Source organism: Hemicordylus capensis, chromosome 5 (genome assembly GCF_027244095.1).
Source record: "Hemicordylus capensis ecotype Gifberg chromosome 5, rHemCap1.1.pri, whole genome shotgun sequence".
Lineage (NCBI taxonomy): Eukaryota > Metazoa > Chordata > Lepidosauria > Squamata > Cordylidae > Hemicordylus > Hemicordylus capensis.
In genome coordinates this window covers 38,094,914-38,113,001 of record NC_069661.1, presented here as the reverse complement: position 1 = coordinate 38,113,001, position 18,088 = coordinate 38,094,914, and the positions used below count along the sequence as shown (strand labels likewise).

The 18,088-nt window shown below is 43.4% G+C and overlaps 1 protein-coding gene and 1 long non-coding RNA gene across 6 annotated transcripts in view; one reads left to right on the top strand and one right to left on the bottom strand.

Moving 5' to 3' along the window:
* Positions 1-230: 230 nt before the first annotated feature.
* Positions 231-13,216, bottom strand: LOC128328253 (uncharacterized). The gene is made up of 2 exons (XR_008309096.1): positions 13,094-13,216; positions 231-447 (listed from the first exon to the last, which is right to left on the bottom strand). It is a non-coding gene; the product is annotated as an uncharacterized LOC128328253 (long non-coding RNA).
* ELOVL6 (ELOVL fatty acid elongase 6) overlaps positions 12,953-18,088 on the top strand; it is a 149,704-nt gene continuing 144,568 nt past the window's right edge. For 2 of the 5 annotated variants that reach the window (XM_053258056.1, XM_053258054.1), the window contains exons 1-3: positions 13,371-13,828; positions 15,339-15,408; positions 17,619-17,759. The gene's annotated coding sequence lies outside the window, so the exon portion shown is untranslated. Of the gene's footprint in view, positions 13,266-13,370; positions 13,829-15,338; positions 15,409-17,618; positions 17,760-18,088 lie in introns of those variants that run through there. The other 3 variants (XM_053258055.1, XM_053258057.1, XM_053258058.1) reach the window with 3 other exon arrangements.

Here is an 18,088-nt window from a genome sequence, read left to right as displayed (position 1 = left end):
CTTTGTTTGTGCTAAAAGCATGTTGCAGAGATTGGTGTTGCAAGTAGGGCATTTCCAGCTGCAATGCAAGCTTATTTGGGTGTGAGACAGTCCAATTGAATTAAGGGGCATTTAATTACATTATTAATTAATTAATTAATTAATTAATTAATTAATTAATTAATATACCGCCTGACTCTGAAGGCACTAGATGGTTCACAAAAGTAAATACAATAAAGGCAAAATAAAACAACAATTAAAACAATTTAATACAATTTTAAACATTCACAGCTTACTAAAAGCCAGGCTTAAAAGATGTGTCTTAAGAGCTCATTTAAAAGTGGGTAAAGATGTTGAATCACAAACATGAGAAGGCAGAAACAGACTGGTGAGATGCCACCATCCAGCTCCCGCTCTTCCGACTGAGGTGGCCTCTCTTTCTCCCATCAGCCCCCAGGCCATCTTGTGCTAAAGGAGGAGAAAGAAGATGGAACAGCCTGTTGAATAATTTGATGTAGACGTACAGCATGGAAATGTGGCTTTTAAAAAAACACGTTGCTTATCTTTACTGTTCTATTATGTAATTTTTTATTTAATATTTTATGTCAACTGGTTCATGAGGCTTTCCTGAAAAGTGGTATATGAACACTTTAAAAATAATATTTTTTTGAATGTATGAACACTTTTCAGTTACACAGAAGTCTTCAGACAGAACAGACATACATGGACACTAAGAATGATCAAAGATAGTCCAGTGATGAATGCAAAGGTCTTCCAAGAAATCATGTATTCAGTTTCTAAACAGTTGCTGACCAAAATACAGGTGTAAGGCAGAGTATTACCTTACCTTGGGCTAAGGTAATAGTCTGTTTACCTATAGAAACACAGGAAATGCAAAGCTTCTTGAAATATCTCTTGCATTATTGAAGTATCATTTATAACTGTATCTCTGTGCAACTTAAGAGCTTGCATAATCTTAAACACACACACACACACACACCAATAAAAGCTGGTCTTATTTATCTTTTTTAGACATTTAAATATAGCTCTTCCTGCAAACCTTAAACAACTGTGTCATGTGAGGTTACATCAAATGGATGTGTGTGTATTGTTTGCTTCTTACCTGGGATAATGTTCTATTGAATGCAGTGTAATTTACTTTCAGGTATGTACACTTTGGATCCGGCTAAGGAGACTTACTAGCTGCTTAGCAAATATCATATAAAAGTATGTTAGTGAATCACTAACTGACCATTCTTCAAAGACATAGCAGCACTGATGTCTGGGATAGGATTGTTGCAGGCTGGTTTATACTGTCTTAACTGGATGTTTTTAAAATGTCCTAATATCTAAGTTATTTAGAGTTAGAGTTGTCTTCCAAATGGTAAAAAGCTCTGTGCTATTAACAATTGTTTTTAAAAAGGATAAATTAAAAGGTTGAGCTTTTTCCAAATGCAACTTGTTGATTTCTTTTTTGTTTTATCTGTAGTTTTGTAAGTTATGAAGATACTGTACTGATAATACTAAATAAAATATTTATACAGTATATTATATGTACTGTATAGTATATACAGAAATATATAGTATATCATAAAGGAAAGTAAAATATTCTAATGGCAAACGTGCCATGTAGCATTGGCTTGGTTAAACATGTCTTGTAGTAACCTGGTGGAGCGGAGGTTCTGGAGATGTTGCTGGAAGAAGATGATGCCACAAGACAACGGCCTTCATACAGAAACTGAAACTACACCACCACTCACTCTGGGCCAACCCAGAAGTGGCTTTAAGGTTTTTCTCCATAGGGAAGAATGGAGGTTTCAGCAGCCCATAACTGCACTTGGGGGTTCTGGGGTGGCCCAGAGCGAGGGTGCCAATCACCCCCATGGGTTACTAACCCATGGGGTACTGGGTTTTGTTGTTTCTGAGGTGTTCTGAGTGTAGATTCTTTGGTAGCATATTAGATTTTCAATGACAAACCATAAATCCACTCTCATTGCTAACCTTAAAGACACATAAACTTCAAAAATCACTTAAAAACCAGCCCTTTGCCCAATTCCTTTCAAATGATTCTGAAAGCTTCCTTGCTCCCCTTGGGCACTACCACCCACCACACTCTGCTCTAGGCCACCCTTTTGCCCCCGACGTGAAGCTATACATTTGCTGCAATCCTCATTATTCCCTATGAGGAATTCCAAAATACTTTTAAAATTCACCAATAACCAGAGGAGTGTCTGATTGCCTTGGGGTTTTTGTGGGTGGTAGGAACCCCTGAGTGCCTACCACCCACCCTACTTTTGTGCCCCAGGTGCTCCACAATAGGGGACATAGGCAGGTTCGAGTCTCATTATACCCTATGAGAAAATAATTGAAAATATTTCAAATATTCATAAAAAATCATAGGGGTGTCCTATTGCTTTGGAGTTTGGGTGGTTGTTGGCACCCATGGGTGCTCCACAATAGGGAATGATGGTCTGGTTCGAGTCCCATTATACCCTATGAGAAAAAAATATAAATAAATTTCAAAAATTCATTAGAAAAATTGTACGAGTGTCCGATTGCTTTGGGGGTTTGGGTGGTAGGTACCCATGGGTGCCAGCTACCACCCCACCCACTTTTAGAGGTTCTAACCAGTTAGAAATGGTTCAAAACAATTCAAATTCAAACTGAACCGGGGGGGTCGAGCAAAACCAAAACCAACCCCCCCTTCCTGGTTTGAACCTGGTTCAAATTCGAACCAAACCGGGCAAACCGGTTTTGTGCACATCCCTAGTAGGGCAGTCATATTAACCACCTGTCTGCAAGGTTGTCTGAGGTATCAGTATAACCTCCCCCCCACCCCATAAAAGTGCTGTAATTGGTTCAGGCTGGTGGATGTGATCAAGGAGAAGCAGGCCCTGCTATGCATAGAACAAGGATACTTAGAGAGACTAGAAAAAGGACTGCACTGGATGAGAAAGAAATTGAATAAGCCTTACCCCTTGTCTAGGTGAGTGGTTGTCCATTATAAGTGCAGCCAGGAAATTATTATTTACTTACTTGGCATTGTAGAACCTGATTTCTCTGGAGGCCTTGTCGGAAACCTACTGTTGTTGGGAGTTACAGAAGTGGAAGTGAATCACTTCTGCAGAAGTTAAAGAAGGAGTTTCCTATTGGTGCGTATGCTTGCTGAAGGAAAGGGGATATTTTGTTCTTCATTCAAAGATTACTTGGACCAATTGCAACTGAACTCTCAAAGACAAACAAGAGGGGTAAAGAAACACATGTACAAGATAATGCTGTGTTTTCATGTTATTGATTCTCTGCCAATGTATTTGTTTGTTTGTTTGTTTGTTTGTTTTTACACTTGTATCCCGCTCTTCCTCCAAGGAGCTCAGAGTTCATGGTTATATTTATCCTCACAACAACCTTGTGAGGTAGGTTAGGCTGAGAGATACATGACTGGCCCAGAGTCACCCAGTGAGTTTCATGGTTGAGTGGGGATCCAAACTCGGGTCTTCCCTGTCCTAGTCCAACACTCTAACCACTATGTTATGCTGGCTCTCATTTAAGGGAAATAAAAAGAAACATATAACTTGTTGAATATATATAGTTTTGCTGTTTGGGCCCTTAAGAACTCACCACGACTTACATAAGCAATTTGAGGCACAGAGTAAAAAGGCAGCAAAATTAAGTTTGAGTTTAAGGGGGCTGCTAATTTTTGGACTGGCCCACACACTTTTATCTGTAACTTGATTGACAGCAAGTCACCAATAAAACTTTTCACATCAAGATCCCCTTTTCAGTCATTATAAAAAGTAAGGAAGCTGTACTCATGTACAGAATCCTCGAGAGTGCATTCTTGACTCAGCCCCCTCCGCCCACCACACTGTTACAGCACTTGTCCCCAGAAAGAAATGCTATACTCATGGACAGATTCTTCCCATAACTGAAATGCCAACAGAACGCCAGCAAAATGGATGGAGACACTGGTGTTCTGATCGCAGTAAGAATCTTTCCACTAGTACAGCATTTGCCACTGCAGACAAATATTACAAACAAACACAGACAGCGGGTGTGTGTGTCTGTGTGTGTGTGTGTGTGTGTGTCTGTCTGTGTCTGTGTGTGTGTGTGTGTGTGCGTGTGCACGCGCTTTGGAACATGTCAGTAAGGGGCGAGGCTTCCAAGTGTGCTCTGGGACAGATGCACCCACATACAGCATCTGCATTTTTTATAACGGCCAAACAAGAGCTAAGCAATTATGCTTCAAGTGCTGTTGACATTCCATGCTGCTTATGGGTGACCTTTAAAAAAAAAATTCTTTTAAAGGCAAATTTGTATAACATTGATTGAGTGATTGATTGAGTGATTGACTGGGTTTATATACCGCCCTTCCAAAATGGCTCAGGGCGGTTTCAGTTTCTGAAACTGAAAAGTAACATTTCAGTTTCTGCTCTCCAACTCATCAGTTTCTCTCTTAGTGCCTCTCTTTGGCACTATGTGGAATGATGCTGCTTGAAATGCAGAATGTGCTACCTGCCCAGACTTTCCCCTCATGTTTCTCCAAAGCTTCCAGATGGTGCAACAGAGCTAATGAATCTGCTGCTCAGATTTGCCGAGTGTAAAGCAGGTGCCTTGAAATGGAGGAACAGCTTTTTGACTCCCATTTATCACTTTCTCCAGAATTAGCACAACTTATGAACCAAGACAAGAGAGCAACAGCATATATATATAGAGAGAGAGAGAGAGAGAGAGAGAGCTTAGACCTCATGTTTGTTTTTCCTTTCTTTTTCTTCTTCCAGGGACAGCCAAATCACTGAGTTTCGTAATGCATTAAAACAGAATACTTTCCCTACACTTGTTCACACACATTTGTGCTACACATATAGGTATCTGTGCCTCTGAGCCAACTTTGGAGGATTTTACTCAAAACCAAACTTGCAACATGTGAATAACCAATGAACCATAGTCTGGACAAGACTATTAGGGTACCCCAGTGACCTTAAGTGGCACAGCAGGGAAATGCTTGACTAACAAGCAGAAGGTTGCCAGTTTGAATCCCTGCTGGTATGATTCCCACGCTATGGGAAAGACCTATATAGGGTAGCAGCGATATAGGAAGATGCTGAAAGGCATCATCTCATACACTGTGGGAGGAGGCAATGGTAAACACCTCCTGTATTCTACCAAAGGAAACCACAGGGCTCTGTGGGCGCCAGGAGTCAAAATCGACTTGATGGCATACTTTACCTTTAAAGGAGGAACAGACTCAGAGGTCAAGGTTTTGACTTTGAAAAAAAGTACTTCTTTTTGCAGGAAATTTAGGATGAACAAAAGGATGCGCATAATTAATCTATGGAATTCTCTGCCACGGAATGTGGTGATGGCCACCAACTTGGATGGCTTTAAAAGGGGCTAATACAAATTCATGGAGGACAGGTCTATCAATGGCTACTAATCTGATGGCTATAGGCCATCTCTAGCCTCAGAAGCAAAATGCCTCTAAATACCCGTTGCAGGAGAGCAACAACAGAAGAGAGGGCATGCCCTCATCTCTTGCCTTTGGGCTTCTCAGAGGCATCTGGTGAGCCACTGTGTGAAACAAGATGCTGAACTAGGTAGGCCTTGGGGCTGATCCAACAGGGCTGTTCTTATGTTCTTTTGAAAAGAGAAAGTTTATTTATAAGATGCAGAGTCACAGTGTAAATTTGTAGAAGTTGACAACCTTGGTACAACACAGTTTGGCAGGCAGTGAAGGCAAGTCCCAGGATAAGATCCAGGAAGGATCAATGAATGGATGCCAAGGGAGAGGTTAGAGTGTATTAGCCAGTATGCAAGGTTGTAGACAATTGCTGACATCTCCACTAATGGTGCAGTTCTGGAGGTGGGGGGTGCTCTCATGTCCCACTTCTTTCGCCAGGTCTATCTCAAAATCGGAGTTAAGCAGGGTCAGGCTCGGGGTCTGTGTCAGATGAGGGGTGATCAGGTTCAGGATCCATCTCAGATGAAGAGGAGTCAGGCTCAGAGATCATGACAGGTACTCCACACCAAAAGTCAACCGATCCGTGAGTCTGTGTAATAAATCATACAGCTGGGATGCTTGCAGATCTTCTTCCATGATCAGCTATTTTGTGCTACTTCAAGTTGGACTGTGAACTCCCCTGCAGTCCCCCTGGTTAAGATAAATGGTCTGGAGAGACCCAGTCAACGAATAAAGATTTGTGCCATTGGATAAGCCTAAACTTACTAAAATTCGAGTACACTTACTCAAGTGGATTACAGGAGACCCTCATTATTTGTGAGTTCCTATACACAGTTTCATGTGTCTGTGATTGGGTCACAGGGACTTGGTTTCTTCATCTACAGGGTGAAAATAGGGGTATTTTCACCTATCTACAGTTCCTGAGTGGCCAGAGAAAACTTCCAATATCATTTCTGGCAGTCATTTTTAGCACAAAGCCATTTTGTAGCTCTCCCCGCCACGAAGAAGAAGAAGAAGAAGAAGAAGAAGAAGAAGAAGAAGAAGAAGAAGAAGAAGAAGAAGAAGAAGACGACCAAAAAACAGAGGGCTTGGGGATTGCCGGGGGGCACTGCTGGAGAGCAGGAGAGCAAGGCATTGTGCTTATTTGCTGCTCCACCCATTTATTATGATTTTTAGCATACTTCAGTGTGCTTAGGAACCTAACCCCGCCCCGCCCCCAGTCCTCATAGGATTAAAGAAAAGTGAAGTGTGCCATCAAGTTGATTTTGACTCTTAGTGCCCACAGATCCCTGTGGTTTTCTTTGGTGGAACACAGGAGGGGTTTACCATTGCCATCTCCTGTGCAGTGTGAGATGATGCCTTTCAGCATCTTCCTATATCGCTGCTGACCCATATAGGTGTTTCCCATAATCTGGGAAACATAGGGTTTAAGGTATCTTTATTTGTGGTTTTGTTTTCTGCTGAAATAGGCAGGAACGGAACCCTGCGAATAAAGAGGGCCTCCTGTGCATTATTTTGGGAGGTACTTAATATAACCAGTTTAGCACACATGGCTTGAACTGAAGTGCAGAGATTCCTATGTGGTTGTGTCATACTGTTGTAGTTATTTATGGTGACTCTAGGGATTAGGAATTCCTACAGTAATTATTTCCTAGGCCACATTCGGATGTAACGGCTAACCACTGTTAATTGTGGCTGGGGCTCCAGTTCTTAACTCCGATTTGCACCACAGACCAAACTGCGGCCAGCCAAACTCCAGTTGCGGGAGAGGATCGCCTCTCCCTGCTCCTTGGCCTCTGCGGCCAATCCCAAGCAGCTTCACAGTTCGACTGTGGGCAAAGTGTCACTGTGTCAGTGGTTCGGCCATGATTGGCCACAATAATGCATTTTCAGAGTTCTCTGCCTGACCTCGGCAGGGAAAGGGCATTGAAAGCCCTTTAAATGCCCTGCAATGCCAGCACTTCTTCTGCCAGCCATGGCACTGCTCCCCCCCACCCGTAGCCCCACACCACAAAAGCACCACACAAGCACAAATTCCCTGGTGGTTTGGAGGTTGGGGGTGGAATTTCACTTTCTTTGTGGGAGGAGAAAGGAAATTCCACATTTGCAAGCATGGGATATGCAGAGGTGGGTGGGTCTGTCTCACCAAAACCTGGAAAGATGTTGTGAGGGGTGACCCCAGCAAAGCAGCCCATCCAGACCCAAGTGAATTCCTTCTGTCTGGCAGCTTGTTGCCAGGTGGGCTGGCAGTCTCACGAGAGGGCCATTCTACTGGAGATGTAGACTGGTCTTGCCCATAAATGGAGCATACGTGACTGCTGCTCTCTTCACGAGGAACAAAGCATCCATCTTGTCATCCCATCCCCTTCCCCACTGCTTGCCAGGTGAGGGGAGCAAGGGACAGAATGGGAATCGGGGCTGCATCCAAGCAACTGTGCAGCTTGACTTAGCTGGCCAGTCGAGGATGGGGCGTGATGGTGTCCCTGTAGCCTGGCAATTCCATTGCTGCACAGCTGACAGGAGGGGCATGGCTGGTTTTCTGAGAGACTTCCAACAAGAAGCGCCAAGAGCATGGAGCAGCCAAATCCCTGGGCACGTGTGCGTCACTATTGGGGGTTTGGAATTCCACACAAAACTGTGGTTATCACAGCCACAATTGCATTGACATGCCCTTGAGTGACATCAGGAAGGGCATGTTCCCACCATGGCCCCCAGCACTCTAACCACTGCACCACACTGGTACCACTCCTTATACCCATTTGGCTGCTGTTTCTTTGTACTATTTTTTCCAAAAGAACTACTGTTTTGAATTGAAATATTTCAAGCAAAATTTCTCTTTTTTGAATTTAACCATCTGTAGCCTCTGTCTGTTTTCCCTACCCAATGCTTAGAAGCCTTTCCATACTACCTAGCTTTGAATGAAACAGAGGTTTGGAAGGCTGTTTCAACAGACACAACCAGAGAAAATATAAAAGTCTACTGCATGGCAGCAGTGAAGCTTAAGTTCACAGGACTGGTTGAGACCGGTCCATGACATGTGTAAAGACAACTGAGCCCATCTACAACATGATGGCTAAAGTTGGCTTAAATTCTAGCAGACACCCAAGCCTCTTATGCAGACATACTTCATAGGGACATAGAAAGCTGCCTTATACCAAGTCAGCTATCACAGTTAGAGCATGTGCCTTTTCACACAAACACTGCTGTGACCTTGAGTGGTGGCGTCTGAGGGATGAGTGACAGTGCGGGGGGAGGACTTCCTACCCGCTTTCAGTGTTGTATGTGTGGGTGCTGCCAGGATGAATAATGTGTGAAGAGGGATCTAATGCATACCTTTCCCTGAACAAAGAGACAGACTACGGACCCTTTCTAATACTTGTAGGAGTTGTTGCCTCTTTTTTTGGGGGGGGGGCACCAAGTTTAGGTATGTGTGTCCAGATCTGGATTTAAGAACGTCTGGCAAGTTATCTCTACTTATTTAAAAAAAATCACATATCACCACCCCTCCCCTCTTCTTTGGCTAACAGAATTAGAAGAATTCAGATCTAGGTTTCCACATGCTCAAAATTAGGTTTACATTTACATGTGAATAGTTGGTTTGGAGCAAGCCTGCACTGGAACTGAGGAACATAGGAAGCTGCCTTATACTGTGTCAGACCCTTGGTCCATCTAGCAAAGTATTCTCTACAATGACTGACAGTGGCTCTCCAAAGTTTCAAGCAGGAGTCCTTGCCAGCCCTACTTGGAGATGCCAGGGAGTGAACCTGGGATAAGAACTTAAGAACATAAGAACAGCCCTGTTGGATCAGGCACTTGGCCCAACCAGTCCAGCATCCTGTTTCACACAGTGGCCCACCAGATGCCTCTGGGTAGCCCACAGTCAAGAGGTATGTGCATGCACTCTCTCCTGCTGTTGCTCCCCTGCAACTGGTATTGAGAGGCATCGTGCCTCTGAGGCTGGAGATGGTCCACAGCCATCAGACTAGTAGCCATTGATAGACCTGTCCTCCATGAATCTGTCTAAACCCCTTTTAAAGCCATCCAAGCTGGTGGCCATCACCACATCCCATGGCAAGGAATCCCATAAATTAATTATGTGATGTGTAAAAAAAGTACTTCCATTTGTTGATCCTAAATTTCCCAATCTTCAGTTTCATGGGGTGACCCCTGGTTCTAGTGTTGTGAGAGAGGGAGAAAAATTTCTTTCTTCTGCATGTAAAACAGACTCTTTGCTACTGAGCTACGCCCACATTCCCTAAGGGGGATATCTTAAGAGCAGACAATGCTCACATGTAGCCACCCATCCACATGCAAATAGGGCAGCTCCTGCTTAGCAAAGAGGACAATCCATACTAACTACCACAAGACCAGCTCTCCCATACTGGTTAGCCAAAGAAGCTGTATTCCCTTAACCCCGGAATTTTAGAAGCTGCTCATTGCTTCCCAAGCTGGTGTTGGGAAAAGGCACCCTGAAAAAACGTAAAGGCACATGCTTGATTATCTGTCTAATAATCTTGAACTTCCTGTGCATGCTCAGGCAAGCAGGTGAGAGTCTAGGTGTAACAAAAGATGTTCCACGCTGAAAAGGCACTCACTGCCTTCTTATACATATACACTTTATTTGTGGATCAAGCTCAAGAAGAGGAACAGGTTCTGCCAGTTTGGAGCAGCAGTTGTACAGGGTGCTGATTGGCTGGGTGTGTGTGATATCCCCCTGGAGCAGTTTAGCTTAAAAAAAAATATTGGGGGTGGGGAATCAGGCTCCTGGTGACTGTATAAATATATATTCATATACACACCCTCTTTAAAGGAGGGGGGGGGAGAAAGAAAAGACAGACAACCCACCAGAAGCATGGGGAAGGAGCAAAATCAGTAAGGAAATCAGCATTCACTGCCGAGGAAGGTATATGATTGAGGCAGGCCTGTCATTCCACTGAGCTACAGCCCCAACCCTGCCTCTGTGCTGGACCATCTACTTTGCATCCAGAAAGTCCCAGGTTCAATCCCTGGCAGCATCTCCAGGAAGTTTTTCACGCTCAGCTTCTAGTTCACATCTCGTCCAGAATGGAGAGTATGTGTTCACATATTGGCCAAATTTACCCTGAAGTCCCTGCGAGCTATCAGGGAGCACTTCACACACAATTCACAGTGCTCTCCCAACAAGCAAGGAAGGATCATCTGAGGGGAAGGGGAGGTTTGGAAGCCTTCCAACCACTTGCCGGCTTGGTAGGTTGTGTGAATGGCCCCCAGGAGTGCCAACCTGCAATGTAGATCCTATTGAATTTAGTGGAACTTACTTCTGAGTAAAGATACAAGGGATTAACCAGGGATCCTCACTTGGGGGTTTCCAAATGTTGTAGGACTACAACTACCATCATCCCCAGGGAGCTGTAATCGAACAGCAGCTGGTGACCCACATCTGAGAACCCCTGGATTAAGCTATTCTGTTGCCTAACCTAACTGGAAGACTCAACCCAGAGTGCAGAAGAAGAAAGGCAGACATCTTTCCCCTTGGGATCTTCCCCTCCCTCTGCAGGATAGGGGGCCTGCTTGCAGGGAGTAGTCCTGCTGATATAAACCATCTAGTTTGCCTGTCAGAACATCTTAATGTGCTCATGCAATTACTCATAGCAATTATCTCACTAGCAACTGTAGCATAACAGATTCTATGAACCAGTCCTGCACACCTTATTTCATTTATATCCCATCTTTCTTTCATGAAACCTCAAACTCTACAGAATTCCCAGACAGTGTTCCCTCTAACAGGGATTCCCAGATGTTGTTGACTACAACTCCCAGTATCCCCAGCTTCAATAGCCTTTGCTTGGGGGTTATGGAAGTTGTAATCAACAACACTGTTCCCAGAGTGTCTCCCATCCAGACCCTGGCCAGACCCAGACCTGCTTAGCTTCAGCAAGGTGGCATCATAGTCCTGGCATGTCTAACTGGTAACCCACCAAGCTGAACAGAGTTCACCAGCCACGTATGGTAGCCCAGAAGGGGTTTAAGAAACCTCCTGTTGCCTTCCAGGACAGCAAAAACATGGAAGTGTCAATCACTTGGCAAGGCTCAAGCATAGGCTACATTCATTGCAAGTCTGCTCTAATCTATGTGTTAAAAACATAGCAAAACATGATTTTATTTGAAGTTTACTTAGTACTACAACTACAAAAATGTTTATACACCACTTTTCAACAAAAGTTCTCAAAGTGGGAAAGAAAGAAAGAAAGAAAGAAAGAAAGAAAGAAAGAAAGAAAAAGAAAGAAAGGTTCCATGTCCCAAAAGGGCTTACAATCTAAAAACAAAAAAAACCTAAGGTAGATAGCAGCAACAATCACTGGACAGAAGCTGTGGAGGATAAATAAGGACAACACCAGCACAGCATACTAGGAATCAAATTTCGAGAAATATGTGATATTTACTTTGAGCAAATTATTCAAGGTCATATACAAAAGGCTATTGGTATGTCAAAGGAAGTTTAAAATTATGGAAAAGTGACATTAAAGCACAAACTCCCTACTAGTATAACTGGAATGGTAGGATGTACACTGGTTTAGCTGCATTGAGTGAACTGGTTTAAATTCAAGTAATCCAGTTCATCTGGTTTGTGGATTGCAACCTCAGTGTGGGGAAGCTATATACTGATACTGAGAGAGGAAAATGCTAACATGTAACTGGGCAGCAATGAAGACTGTAAAATCTCTTCTCTGAACTAGAGTGACCAGGCGCCGGAAAAGATAAAGTCGCTTTAATACCTACACAGAAGAGCCAGTTTCAGCAGATGTTACTTTCCTTGCCCCTTCGAGAGGGGTCTGTTAAAAAGCAAAGGAGCCCTGCCCTTTTTTCTGTCTGGCCACCATATAATCGGAACACTCTCTACAAGGAGGGTTGCAGACACTAGCCAGAAAGAAAAAGCAAACACCAGTTCTCTGCTCCTTTCCTCTGAGCAGAGCTTTCATTTGACGCGCTGAGTTAAACAGGTGAAGCTTTTCATCGCATAAACTTTCTGTCACCAGCTAATTGCTGCAGCTCAAACTGCTGTCAAAAGAATAACCTACTGGGGCCAGTCTGTCGCTTGGCATTTTCCCTACAACTTAACGTGGTGGGAAAGTTGCGTTGTAGCTAGTCTATGGGGAAGAGGCAGGGTCCAGGGAAAAGCTTAAGGCTGCGAGTCTAAGCAAATGTATTTAGAAATAAATTCCACTCTCCTCAATGGAAGTTAGTGATGAGAAAACACAGAGACTTCCCGCAGAAGTCCGTTTTGAAAGCAAATGATGACTATCACATATCGAATGATTTACAAAAATGATGCTCTCTCGCCCCTCTAGCCGGAGTTCAACGAAGCGCCCCGCCGTCCTCTATCCTGTTCCGCACTCCGCCACTTCCCCATGAACACGCCTGGCTGTTACGTCATTTCATTCATACTTCAATTTACAGAACATTCTAGACATTGGGATCACTCGGACTGAGACAAAGATGTGGGGGAGTAGGATTTCCTAACTTCTATCGTCCAAATATAAATTATATATCAAAACTGGTTAATTGAGTTCAAAAGGCACCCCTGACTTAACTGACTCTGAGAGACTGCATTTAAAAAAAAAAAAAATTCCTTAATAGTATCTCAATAGCTCTATTTTTTCCTCAATAGTATCTCACCAGTGTGTATTTAATGTATCCAATATATTTTATCCAGACGATGTTAAAAAACAAAAATAGTGTTTTCTACCCTTTTCCAGATCTCGGTGGTGCAGTCCATTTTTGACACTCCGCTAAGAAACCTGTCTGCTTCATCAACTGCAGACGATGAAGTCGCTGCTGGGTCTTAAAGGTCATTGTGTTCATAATCACTCGCGTTTCTTCCTTTTTCCAATAAAAAATTAAGTATCATTCCTTTCACTCAGAGGGGCACCTGGGTAATTTTGGAGCCTGGACCTAAAGGCCTTTGGAGCGCCCCCTCTCCCCTGCAAATTAAGCATTATCATGCTCTGCTGGGCAACCACACCATCTGGGACAGACTAAAGAGGATTTGGGGGCCCACAGAGGCTGTGGAGGCCCTGGACTTCAGCCCCAAAGTCCAGGTGTAAGAGCACCTCTGCTTTCACCCAGATAAAGTTCCTTTCTTCTTTTTTTACGCATGTAGTAGATTTTTTTTGGGGGGGGGGTAAGTTAACCAGTAGGTACAGAAGGTTTTTTTCACCATTGAACCAATGCAAATTCTTTGCCTTGGCAGTTAACAATTAATATCATTAACAGCCAGAGTGGTGTAATGACTGGACCAAGAGACCAAAATTCAAATCCCCATTCAGTCATTCACTGGGTGACTTTGGGCCAGCTGCATATCTCTCAGCCTAACCTACCTCAAAGGGTTGTTGTGAGGATAAAGATAACCAGGTACACCACTCTGGGCTCCTCAGAAGAAAAAGTGGGAAATAAATAAATAAATAAATAAATAAATCTAACAGTACCTATCTGGACATCAGATACTGTATAATTAAGTAATGTTAAAACATCCACAGCACAATATCCTTGCAGCGGCTGTTGCTGGTGCCTGTCCTATGTTTCTTTTTTAGATTGTGAGCCCTTTGGGGACAGGGAGGCATTTATTTATTTATATAAACTGCTTTGGGGACTTTTGTTGAAATGTGCTCCTCTGCTTACTGGGAAAGAGGCACCTTTTAAACATGGTGATTCTCTTTATTTAGCGGGGGGGGGGAGTAACTGGCCTTACCCACCCCCAGAACAGTACCTCCAGTGAGTGTTGCTGGTGTCTGTCTTATGTTTCTTTTTAGATTGTGAGCCCTTTGGGGACAGAGAGCCATCTTATCTTCTTATTTATTATTTCGCTATGCTATGCTATGCTATTTCTCTGCTTTGGAAACTTTTGGTGAAAAGCAATATATAAATATTTGTTGTTGTTGTTGAAGAGGAGAGCTGAGGACTGTAGGAGGAGAGCTGGTCTTGTGGTAGCAAGCATGACTTGTCCCCTTAGCTAAGCAGAGTCTGCCCTGGCTGGCTGCATATGAATGGGAGACTAGAAGTCTGAGCACTGCAAGATATTCCCCTCAGGGGATGGAGCCGCTCTGGGAAGAGCAGAAGGTTCCAAGTTCCCTCTCTGGCATTTCCAAGATAGGGCTGAGAGAGAGATTCCCGCCTGCAACCTTGGAGAAGCCACTGCCAGTCTGTGAAGACAATATTGAGCTATATAGACCAATGGTCTGACTCAGCATATGGCAGCTTCCTAGGTTCCTAAGAGGCATATAATTAGGAGTGTGTATGGTTCAGTTCGGGCATAATATTAAAGACCTCCGGACCGGTTCGGAAGTCCGGTGGTCCAGAGGTTCTGAAGGGCGGGGGCATGTAGCTTCGGAAGGGCGGGGGTGGTGGTAGTACTCCCCCCCCGCCGCTCTTCCCCTCCGGCGCTGGTGCGTTTAAAAATCTTCTTGGGGCGGCAGAGTTCCTCCCTGCCGTCCCTGCCCCTGTCGTTGTCCTTCATAGCCCGCAACTGAGTACAGCTAGCTGCGCGCATGCGCCCTGTGTGGCGCGCGCGCTTGTTGTTGCTGCTGGCACGCGCCAGCAGCAGGAACAAGCGCGCGCTGCGCAGGGCGCATACACACCGCTAGCTGTACTCAATGGCGGGCTATGAAGGACAACGACAGGGGCAGGGGCGGCAGGGAGGAACTCTGCCGCCCCAAGAAGATTTTTAAACGCACCAGCGCCGGAGGGGAAGAGCGGCGGGGGGGGAAGTACTACCACCACCCCATTAAAGCTACATGCCCCCCAGTGCCGGACCACGCCTCCGTGGTTCCGTGCACATCCCTACATATAATTTGTTGTTGTTGTTGTTGTATATAAATATTCATCATAAAAAGCAGCATACCTTAATCTCTCCCCTTAATCTCAGTCTGAAAGATTGTCTGAGTCATCTGAAAGCAATAAGATTAAATTTTAGGACAAGACAAGAGACTACACAGGTTTGCAATTGTTTTTATTGTGTCTCATGTATTTTAATCTGTGTCGACTTTTAAATGTTGTTTTAAAATTTGCACACTGCCAAAATTTAAATGTACATATCAGACGGTATAAAAATATGATAAGCAAACAAATAAATAAATTCGAGTATTTGTGAAAGGGACACTTTAAGGATAAACTTTGTTCCCTTTAGAAACAGTCTTTAAAAATCGCTTTAATATGATTTTTTTTTAAAAGCAGTTGGCAAATTCCTGCCAAAGTTAAGCATTTTAAATTAAGTGGATTTCAGTGGGAGAGATTTAAGCACGTGTTTAAGGCTGCAATAGGGATTTTCCCTAAGCTTCAGATATCCATGTGTATCAACAGTTACATAATCAATCCAATTCAAGGTGCTGGATATTAATCAATTCAGGTGCTAATAACCAATTCATCCAATTCAAGCATTATCAATTCATCCAATTCAAGGTGCTGGTTATTACCTTTAAACCCAGGCCTTTTAAGTTTTGGTTTCCAGATTCGTTCTGATTTTTAACTAATTTTAAAATGAGGTTTTAAGCTGTTTTGTACTGTATTTTGTATTTTCTTTTCTTCTTTTTTGTTTAGCAATAGCAATAGCAAAAGCAATAGCACTTACATTTATATACCGCTCTATAGCTGGAAGCTCTCTAAGCGGTTTACAATGATTTAGCATATTGCCCCCCAACATTCTGGGTACTCATTTTACCGACCTCGGAAGGATGGAAGGCTGAGTCAACCTTGAGCCCCTGGTCAGGATCGAACTTGTAACCTTCTGGTTACAGGGCGGCAGTTTTACCACTGCACCACATTTAAATAACACATTTAAATGACATTTAAATAACACATTTAATGTGTTATATATTTTTACTGTATGTTTTAATCCTCTATTGTGAGCCAGCCAGAAAAAAATTTGTTATGGGATTGGCTAACAAATAAAGTTTTATTGCTGTTGTCGTCATCGTCATCATCATAGCCCTTAACAGTTTGGGCCCCAGATATCTGAAGGACCGCCTGCTCTCAAGGGTTTCTGCCAATCCAACAAGGTCATCAGAGGATTCTTTGCTCTGCATGCTGACATTGACATAGGCTAAATTGTCATGCATTCAGAACAGGGCCTTCTCCATTTTTGTTCCCATGCTCTGGAATGCTCTCCCAGTGAATGTCTACTCCTTGATATCTGTGGCTGTTTTAAAAAAACAACTAAGGTCTTTTTTATCTGTTCAGGTTTTTACCCCTTAGGGATTACCAGGTCTCTTAGCTTCTCTGGTGTTTTCTCTCTCTCTCTCTTTTTGGTGTTTTATGGGTTTTAATAAGTGATTTTAATGTTTTAATGTAATTTTTATGGAGTTTTGTTGTATTTTAATTTCTGTAAACCACTTTCAGATCTCTTATGAAAGGCAGTACAGTAAGACCTCATTATTCATGGATCTGGCATCCATGGTTTTGTGTACCCGCAGTTGGGAGAGTGGCACCCAACCTCGGTATATGCAAGGAAAAAATGGGTTTTAAAGCGTTAAATCTGCATATCCACAGATCAGAGTGGCCGGAAATAACCTCCAAGGTAATTTCCAGCTGCCATTGTGAGCGCCGGAGCCATTTTGTGGCTTATTTTCAAATTTTAAAAGGCTTTAAAATTGTGATTTTCCACCCAAAAATTGTGGAATTGAGACTTTTGGGTGGCATTGCTGGAATGCTGGGGACCCACAGAGCATGGTAGAGCACTTTATTTGAGGTTTGTGTGCGTGTGTGTGTTGCCCTTTTTTTTTTTTTTTTTTTTGCAATTTTCCGTGCCCTTCGGAACCTAACCCCCATGATCCCATTGACTTAACGTCAATGTATTCACGGTTTCAGTATCTGCAGCATTAGCTCAGAACAGAATCCACGCAAATACCAAGGTCCTCCTGTATAGAAATTGAACAACAATAATTTTAAAACTATAGATTTCTATATCCAGAAATATGTAGCGGCATGGTATCAAAGAAAAAGTAGTTTAAAGTTGACTGATGTTCATTGCTGACTCATGTGATTTTATTGCCCGAAATGCAGCTCCAAAGGTACCTCTCCCTCTTTTCTTTCTCTCTCTTGTATCATTAACATCATACCTACAGTTCCTTCCTTCTTTACGATCTCTTCCCCTGTCTTCCTGGGAAGAGGAAAAGTTGTGTGGTGTTACTTTGTCTTCCTTCCTCTGCAGGTCATGGGAGGCAGTGCTACTTGAGAACTGGCCCAGACAGAATTCACTACCAGAAGAAGTGTCCTGCTTCACGACAGGGCTGGCTGGCCCTGCTGAAACCTACAATCCTTGAAAGAGACTGAAAACACGCCCTATTGGATGGTATGATTACGACATCATTGTTCTGTTCCTCCAACTAAAACCATTGATCAGAGATTTCACTTTCTATTGTGTATTTATTGATAGTGCTGTTGCCATCTGGCAGCCCCTCAAATACTGCCAGGCCTTTAAAGGTAGGAGGTTGCAGTTTTGGGTTGGTCAGAGATGGAAGCTGTTCCTTCAGCTTCTGTTACTGAACTGGTTTCCCCCGTGCCTCTCCTGCCTTTCTGAATAAACTGGCTGCCACTTGAAGTCACAAAACTTTGCCTTGACACAGTAGGCATTTGAAGAATGAGAATATTTGCATGAAAGATGAACTGGACTTAGACAGA